The sequence below is a fragment of the Cuculus canorus genome, chromosome 1, assembly GCF_017976375.1.
Source record: "Cuculus canorus isolate bCucCan1 chromosome 1, bCucCan1.pri, whole genome shotgun sequence".
Classification (NCBI taxonomy): Eukaryota; Metazoa; Chordata; class Aves; order Cuculiformes; family Cuculidae; genus Cuculus; species Cuculus canorus.
The window spans coordinates 122,372,052-122,381,307 of NC_071401.1; the positions used below are offsets into that span (position 1 = coordinate 122,372,052).

The 9,256-nt window shown below is 44.4% G+C and overlaps 1 protein-coding gene across 1 annotated transcript in view; it reads right to left on the reverse strand.

Moving 5' to 3' along the window:
- B4GALT4 (beta-1,4-galactosyltransferase 4) overlaps positions 1–7,597 on the reverse strand; it is a 28,129-nt gene extending 20,532 nt beyond the window's left edge. The window contains exon 1 of the mRNA XM_054066325.1: positions 7,466–7,597. The gene's annotated coding sequence lies outside the window, so the exon portion shown is untranslated. The remainder of the gene's footprint in view (positions 1–7,465) is intronic.
- Positions 7,598–9,256: the final 1,659 nt, after the last annotated feature.

Sequence of the window (9,256 nt, forward strand, 5' to 3'; positions counted from 1 at the left end):
AACAAAAGTAGTGGCAGCTCCCAAATTACATAACTCACCAGGACAACATCAGGTGGATACCGGTCCCTTCTCCCAAGTAACAAGTAATAGGATGAGAGGGAATGGCCTCAAGTTGCACCGGGGAGGTTCAGACAGGACATTAGGAAAAAATTATCCACCAAAAGGTTTCTCAGGCACAGGCAGAGGCTGCCCAGGGAGGTGGTGGATTTCCCATCCCTGGAGGGATTTAAAAGACAGGTAGAGGAAGTTTATGGATATGATTTAGTAGGGGAGAGCTACTGTTGGAGTTCATGATCTCAAAGGTCTTTTCCAACTTCTTGATTCTATGATAAACTACTTATGTAGCTTAAACAATTTATTAATTGGGGGGCACAGATATCATGGAAGAATTGATTGCAACACATATAAATGAGGAAAGGCTTGGCAGGCAAATACAATAAATCCATTTCATACAAAAGGAACATCATAGTAGCAAAGCACTGAAAGACTACTCTCCATACATCTTTAACTCTGACACGCAGGACAGAAAATAGGAGCATCTCAGTATCTCACCTATCCCTAACATGGATGCCATTTTCCTTCTGCCTACCATTACCCCAAAACAAGGACTGCTCTTCCTGTGTTCCAGCCTGCTGTGATTTATAATCCAAAAGCCGAACAACTTGCTCCACGTGGGAATACACTGGACAAAAGAAGCAGTCCCTTAGCACCCATATGCATGAAGTCCATTGTCCTTTGAATGTATATCACTGATTTGCTGGCTGTCAGACACCCACCCAGTCATTCTCCCACTCCCCCCTCTCCACCAGGACAGAGGGAGATAAAATGAAAAAGCTCATGGGCCAAGATAAATGTATGGAGATCACTTACCAATTACTGTCACAGGCAAGGCAGATTCACAACTTGGGGGAAATTAATTTATTGCCAATTAAAAATAAGAGTAGGATGGTGAGAGATAAAAAAAAGCCCTACAACACTTTCCCTCCACTCCCTTCTTCCACTGTTCAACTTCTCTTCTTCATTCCCACCTCCTCCACTCCCCATACCAGTGCAGGGGAATGGGGGTCAGTCCATAACAGCTCCTCTCTGCCACCCCTTCCTCCTCTCATTTTCCCCAGTCCAGTGTGGGTCCTTCCCACAGGGTATAGTCCTTCACAAAGTGCTCCAGCATGTGTTCATGGACCACAGTCCCTGACGGAAAACCTGTTCCTGCATGGGCTTCTCTCCACCGGCTGCAGTCTCTGCCAGGAGCTTGTTCTGGCATGGGCTCTCCACAGGCTGCACCCTCCTTCGGGGCATGTTCAGCTTTTCATAGAATGGTTTGTGTTGGAAGGGACCTCAAGGATCACTTAGTTCCAATCCCCTGCCATGGGCAGGACATTTCCGACTAGAACAGTCTGCTCAACACTGACAACTGAACTGCTGCATAAGGCACACACGGGAGAGGGAAGGAAATCCATTTTCCAGCCACTTCTACTCGAAACTTCACAGCCTTCCCTGTAGGGAGCTGTCGGTATAACCCCAAACAACCATGTGCATGTGGAGTTCACCACCAGCTTGGCACATCTACCAGGAGGAGAGAAAGCAGCAGGTGGTTAAACACATTCTTTGGATTCATCACTTTGCAATTTCATCATTTTGCAGAATGGTGTCCTCCATGAGCTAGCATGGCCAGCAGTAGGTCCATTTTGAGGCTGTGTTCAGCACAGGTGCAGCCCCTATACTCTCCTCACAGAAGCCAAACCTGCACCACAACCTCTCCTGCCAAGACCTTGCCACCTACACCCGATACAGCACTTCATTAACGGAAGTGAAATATCAACTTAAAAGTGGTTTAAAAGATCCAGCATGTTGCTTGAGGTGTATGATTTACAGTACGATTACTCATACCTATTTGCTTACAATGGGAGTAATTTTCAGACTGGTACAGCCAGGTGACAGAGTCCTCTCCATGCACCCATGAGGTTCATTTTCCTCTACTGACGTCCACAATAGTAACTACACATTTCTACAGCCTCAGATTAACTGACTGACACTCCTTGACTGTTATTTAGACAGTCATAGCTACACAGTACAACTATCCTGCCACAGCCATGCAAAACAGAAGAAAATTCAGTTGACATTTTCACTCAATACGGGGACCGAGAGGAATCTTTGCTTTAGCATTACTTTTGTTCCAGTGCTTTATGTTTATCTCAACTATTAAGATAGTGGATACACAGCTACTTTTAACATTTCCAGACAATTTGGTGAGCAAACAGGAAGCATTTTTATATAGTCCCATTTCAGTTATAAAACAAAGGCCCAACTCTTGGCAAATACTCAGTGCCTAAAACATCACATTAATATCTCCCAAGACGACCAATGGAGAAGCTTAATTTTTTTACTAAGCAAGTACAGAGCCTTCACAGCAAATGACTCAACATCATTAGCAAGCACAGGCCAACTGAGCAGGTGCTACTCCAATACTCCACTACAGTCTTCTCTTTCCTAGGATGTAACAAACTCAGATTTTACACTAGAAAATGCCATCTAATGTCTCCTGGCCAAGAAACATATTTATGAATGGCCTCTCTTGCTACACAACTACAGCTGAGACACTGACCTCGCTGTAAAAGACACGGCGCTGTCAGACTGAGCGCAGTCAAAAAGATGGAGTGAGGCATACAGCAAACAGTACTGGCACAGCCTGTAATTACCTGATACAAGCAGTTACTATCACAAAAAGTCGAATAGTTTGATATAAGCTAAAATACAGTTAAGTTTCGTCTAAGCAGTTGTCTTTTCAAAGTTAGACAGAATGTGCCTCTGGTAGCATTTTTTTTTTTAAATTGAGTTTTTCCAGCCACTGCTCATTCTTTGAAGATGATAATGTCTTGTGTGAAGTGTGATCTGTGCAGAACTGATGCCTCTTATTCTCTCATCACCTCTGTTTGGAGCCTCTATCTCAAAGGCGAGGTCAAGCAGAGACCTGGAGCCAGCTCCAAATGAGCAAAATTTTGATTCTTGCAAACTTTCGTAACATTAAAATGAGGCCTTGTGAAGTAATAGAATATTTATAAGATCTCTGGGAAAATTTATCCATATGCATATGAGTGGGAAATCTATTCTGTCCCCAGCTCCTGTCTTGCTGCACACAACTGATGGAGAACACTCCTGTGTGTTGCCCAGGCCTGATAAAGGATGCTTGCTTTCTAAAATTCCAAAACGAGTCTTGGAGAGTTTTATTTGCTGGCATTTTCAGTATCATACCTAACTGCTTAACACAGAAATATCTTTTAAAGAAGCACAACTTATTTTAAAAAACACCTTCCCCTCCAAGGTCAGTGGAATATCCTGAAAAAACACATAGTAAACCAGATTTCCATGAACACAGGGATCTCATAATGGAAAGCTAAGGTCATGATTCAACTCAGCAATAACTTATCTTTTTCCGGCAGCTGCTGCCTTACTGGAGTGGCCTCAGTCAGTGTGAACGCCTGATGTCAGAGACCTTCCTGCTTTGCAAAAAAATTCAATGCATTTCTAGTTAAATCCCTCACCCATCTTTCTCCCCTGAACAAAAAATAAAAAGACATCCATGTAGCTTAACAAAGCAATGCCATCTACAGTTTCTATTAAATGCACAGGACCTTTTCCATGTTAGAACATGATTTACATCTATGCATATTTTCAACCAATCTGCAGATGTTTTTTATGCAGGAGAAAAGTTTCAAACATACAATTTAAGAGCTCTAACTCACATACTTTGGAAGCATTATGGCCTAGAACAGCATTTGACAGAATTCAAAACTGTTCCCACAATCTTAGTTCAACCTAGCAACAAGCAATTTTAATCAAATGCTTGTGGAAGTCTAAAAACATACCCCTGATAACCAGGATACTATTAAACCTCTTGGATAAGCAGCTCAGTAACATTTCATTCTGTGGGAGATAGTGTTATCATTCTTCCTCCTACATAGTTCCTAATCTCTTTTCCCCATCTCACTGGATGCTGCTGGGGAGTCTGGAGAAATAAAGGTGAGATGTGATGCGGACTCCACTTCTCCTACCCCTTCAGGGCTAAAGGGCTCCTGTTCCTCTAGAAGCCTCTTCTTCCTTACTCAAGCAGCAGCCAGGTTCTAGCTCTTTCCTGGAACAAGAGAAGGTCAAGAGAAATTAGTCTTAGTTCAGAAGAAGAGTAGGGGAAAGTGGTTCCAATGTAATCCTTCTTATTACTGTGCAGGTATTGCCCCATCCCATCTCACTGATGAATAAAATTAGTTATCAGAGTTCAGAAGTCAACTACAGGACTGGAGACTGAGGGGGACACAAAAGCAGCACTGCAGATGCCCCAGCAACAATAGATCCTAAAATTTTGTTAATATTTATAATATTTAGAATCATCACAATATCCATTTAAAAGTATTATCTGAATTATACAATAAATTTATCCCACAATAAATATCCCACAAAATATACCACAATTTGCCTGACAAATAAATATTACCCACTTGTTGCTCTCAGCAGCAGCACTCCATATATGCTAAAAAATATTTCAGGACACCAAGATGACACAGTCATAGCTGTAAACCATATTACTTACAGGTATGGCAAAGCACTTCCAACAGTTAAAAAAGCACAGAGGCACAAAACTTACAAAACCCCCTAAATACATTAAAAACCATAAAGAAAACAGTGATGGTAGCTCTCTCTCATTGTTCACAAAATTCTCAAGGTCCCATTTATACACAGGACAAAAAAAAACCCAAACCAAAATGGCTAGCCCAGTTGCACACCTGTGTGACTTTTGGACTATGTATTTGCCTAAATAAGCATATCTTCAATTGAACTCTTGCATCAAAGCAGGCAGTCATTCGACCAGGCTTCAGAATCTCCAGGCATACCAGCTTCAAACTAGCAAACCTCAAAGCTCACAAAACTCGTTCATGCAACTTAGATTTAGGATCATATAACCAAAAACAAAAATCACGCACCCTTCAACTTCTGTTTTTCCCAACCTATTATTTAAAAGAGAAGAATGTAGAAACTCAAACCAGAGAGAAAAAGAAAAAACCCAACTTTCAAATTTGAAGTAACCAATTTCTTACTTCTAACTGAAAAGTATTTGTGAAAATGAAATACAGCTGTTACAAAAATGACAAGGAAATACCTACATAAATCAAAAACATGATTTATCATACTTAAAAGCGTTTACCAAAAAAATAATTTACAGTAACAGCATCTTGGGTAAAAATACTTCACAGTGTTAAAGTGGGGTTCATGAAACATTTTCTAATTTGAATAGTGACAGAGAGTAATATAAAGTCCCGAAACCATGCTTTTCAGTATTCTAAATTTAATCAGAATATTTTTAATAAACAGAAGCCTTACAGAATTGTTACTGAGTTGTAGAGAAGGAAATATCTTTTACAGAAACAGCATCTCACATAACTGCCAACCTTACTGATAAAAAAGTTAAATATTTAAAGAATATGAATGGATCATAAAGTTTATTTCTTTAGACTTTTTTTACATTGAGTGGTCTCAATGACACTGAACTTTCACCTTCCTTTTATCTAATTTTCTCTGTTGGAAACTGAACCCTTCGAAACTGACTCAGCTGCCCGTTTGGAACTTCCCTAGCTGTTAAGTGATAGGATGGAAAGAATATTAAATCAATATCTCCATTGTTAATTCTCTGTGACAAGCAGGTATTAATAATAAATCAAATATATGTATTCTCCTTTATGACTATTATTTCTAAAGCACTGTAAAAATCTTAAGTCTACTAAGTTTCTAGTCATATCAGAACTATACTAAGAAAGCATTTGTATTATGACTCAGAAACCAAAATTTCTCAAGTAGTAGCTGCATTTCTGCTTCACCTCAAGACCCGTAAACATATTTCCATCATCACTGGCACACCTGGCACGTTTTCATCAAACGAGGGCTCCCATGAACCTGTGCAACTCTCCTCTCCAGCCCCCTGATCACTGTTCTAGCTCCTCCAAAATAAAACCTACAACAATGTCCGATGAAGTTTGTCTCATCAGTCATTTACTCATCATTTTAGTGAACAGCATCATTCACCTCTGCTCCAGTTTCTCCATGTGTGAAACAGAGAAAAGAATACCAAGGACTGAATTTACTTTAACAGAAAACCACTAGAATGCTTTAGTTAGAATGAAAACACTAGTGTGTTACATCAGTCCTTCTGACCTGTGTGTGATTTCTCAGCCCAATACACTGAGTAATTCCATGTGGTGCATAAATTTTTAGATATGCAACCATCTCCAACTGTATCAGCAACACTCCACTGCAATGAGTGTCATCACTCATTGTTATCAGCAACTTATCTGCAGGATAACACCCCCAAGTCCTACCTCTGTTGCTCATGAGAGAAGGATGCCTAGAAGCAAGGCAGAAGGGAAGCCAAATTTTCTTCCACCTACCAGATGCTCCAAGTATGAGGCACAACTGGGCAACCTCTCTCCACTCTTCAGCTAAGGACTTCAAACTGAAAACACCCTCTGGAACTCAGCTATACCCAACAACCCATTTCCACCTTCCACATCTCCCTCCAACATGTAGCCCTTGCCCCTCTTCCTCCATGACTTAACCCACACCCTCACTCCTCTCCCTCCACAAGGCAACCTGGTCCCTCACCCTTCTCCTTCCACGATTTAATCCAGTCCCATGCCTTCCTTCCTCTACAAGGTAACCCAGGCCCCTATTCCCTTCCCTTCACCATGTGCCTCAGTCCCTCACCCCTCTCCCTCCACCATGTAACCTGGACCCTCGCCCTTCTCCTTCCACAATTTAAACCAGTTCCTCGCCACCCTCCCTCCACGATGTGTCCCAGCCCCTTGATCTCTTCCCTCCACAATATGTCCCAGCCCCTTGACCCCTTCCCTCCACAATGTGTCCCAGTCCCTTGACCCCTTCCCTCCACAATGTGTCCCAGTCCCTTGACCCTTTACCTCCACAATGTGCGCCCTTCCAAGATGTGTCCCATTCCCTCCATGACGTGTCCCAGTCTGTCCTCCCCCTCCCTCCATGACATGCCCCAGTCCCTCTCCCTTCATGACGTGTCCCAGTCCCTCTCCCCCTTCCCTCCAGGATGCGTCCAAGTCCCCTTCCCTCACCCTCCACAATGCGTCCCAACCCTTTTCCCCCCTTCCCTCTATGATGTGTCCCAGTCCCACTCCCTCTCCCTCCACGATGGCTCCCAGTCCCTGTCCCTCTCCTCCACGTGTCCCAGGCCCTCTCCTCCACCACACGTCGTCCCCGTCCCCCTCCTTCCACGACTGTCCCGATCCCCCTCCACCCACGACACCTCCCAGTCCCTCGCCCCTCACTCTCCACGATGGATTCCAGTCCCCCTCCTCCGCGGTGGGTCCCGGTCCCATTCCCGCCGCAGACCCCTCTCTTCTGCCGCTGTTAATCTCAGGCCTTAGGCCACTTCTCCCCCTCCTATCCTTACCCGTAACTCCTCCGCTTCGGCCGCCTCTCCGCGCCGGTGCCTGCAGGGATGGGATGGGACGGGATGGGATCACGCACGCGCCCTCCGACGCCCCCTCCCCTCCCTAGCGGCGCGCCGGCGCGTGCCGGGGGCGGGGCGGGAAGGGGGGCGGGACCCAAAATGCCGGGAAATCGAACTCTTCGGGACTCGTTTTGGAGGTGTAGAAGGCGAGCATCCTTTACCAGGCCTGGGCAACATGAGGGAGCGATCTCCATCAGTCGTGTGCAGCCAGACAGGAGCTGGGACAGAACAGATTTCCTACTCACATGCACGTGGATATTTTTTCCCAGAGGTCTTATGCATATTCTATTACTTTCCAATGTCTAATTTTAATGTTATCATCAAGCTTTGCAAAAGTCAAAACTCTTGCTAATTTGGAGCTGGCTCCAGCTCTCTGCCTGACCTCACTTTTAAGATATGAAAGGCTGCAAACAGAGGTGATTAGAGAAGAAGAGACATCTGTTCAGCACAGGTTACGCTTCACACGAGATGTTATAATCTCCAAAGAATGAACAGTGGTTAGAAAAACACCTTTTGAAAGCAAACATCAGAGGAATATTCTAACTTTGAAAGGACACAATTGCTTAGATGAAACTTTACTTTAGCTTAAATCAAAATATTCCACTTTTTTTTTGTAATAGCAGCTACTTCTTGTTTCTGGGTGATGGGCTACGGATGGCCCTTGCTAGTCAGTCAAGGGAGGTGATAGGAGGGAATGGCCAGAAGATGTTCCAGGGAAGTGTTAGGTTGAATATTAGTAAATGGTTCTTCACCTCGCTGAACAACCCAAACTCTCTCAGCCTGTTCTCACAGCAGAGGTGTTCCAGCCCTTGGATCATCTTCATAGCTCTCCCCTGGACCTGTTCCAACAGTTCCTTATCCTTCTCATGCTGGGGATTCCAGAACTGGATGCAGGACTGTAGGTAGGATCTCACAAGAGCAGAGTAGAGGGAGATAAAAGGTTCTTCACTCAGCGTGGTGGAGCAGTGGAACAGGCTGCCCAGAGAAGCAGTCATGGCACCAAGACTAACAACATTCACAAAGCATTTGGACAATGCACTCAGTCACATGGTGTAAATTTTGGCATTGTCCTACGCAGGGAAAGGAGTTGGACTCAGTGATCCTTGTGAGTCCCTTCCAACTCAGGTCATTCTGCGATTCAGTGAATGTGACGACCCCAGACCCCGCCACCAACCACAGAGCATGAGGATGGAGCCGGTGCCTTACCTGCCACAGAGACCTCACCACGGGAGGGGACACAGCAGCCCCAGGGTTGCCTGCTCCATTAGGGCAGTTCCTTGGGGAGGAGCAAGGGAGCAACGGGCCATGCGGGTCTTATCTGCTTGTTTGTTTTAGGATTTCAGAGCAAACTCGAGAGGCAAAACTCTTATCAGCACAACTCTTATCAGCACCAAGTCAGATAGTGCCAATGGCTCAGCGTGCCTGGAGTGTTGGTGGCTGCTTGCCAGAGCTCTTCAGGTGTTGCCATTCCCAAGCAGGGCAGAAGTGCCTAGGGGTTGGAAGCCACAGCGTTTGCGTTGCCAGTGCTCATCAGAAGTTGAGAGTTTCATACTCTCTCAAAATGTGTTGTATTTAGTGCTTCTTTACAGCAAAATAAGATGGGGCTTGGCAGGAGTTAGGACCCAAGGGAATGGCAGGAAGATGTACCAGGGGAAGTTTAGAATCATAGAGTGAGTTGGGTTGGAAGGGACCTTACAGATTATCCAATTCCAACCCCACTGCCATGGCAGG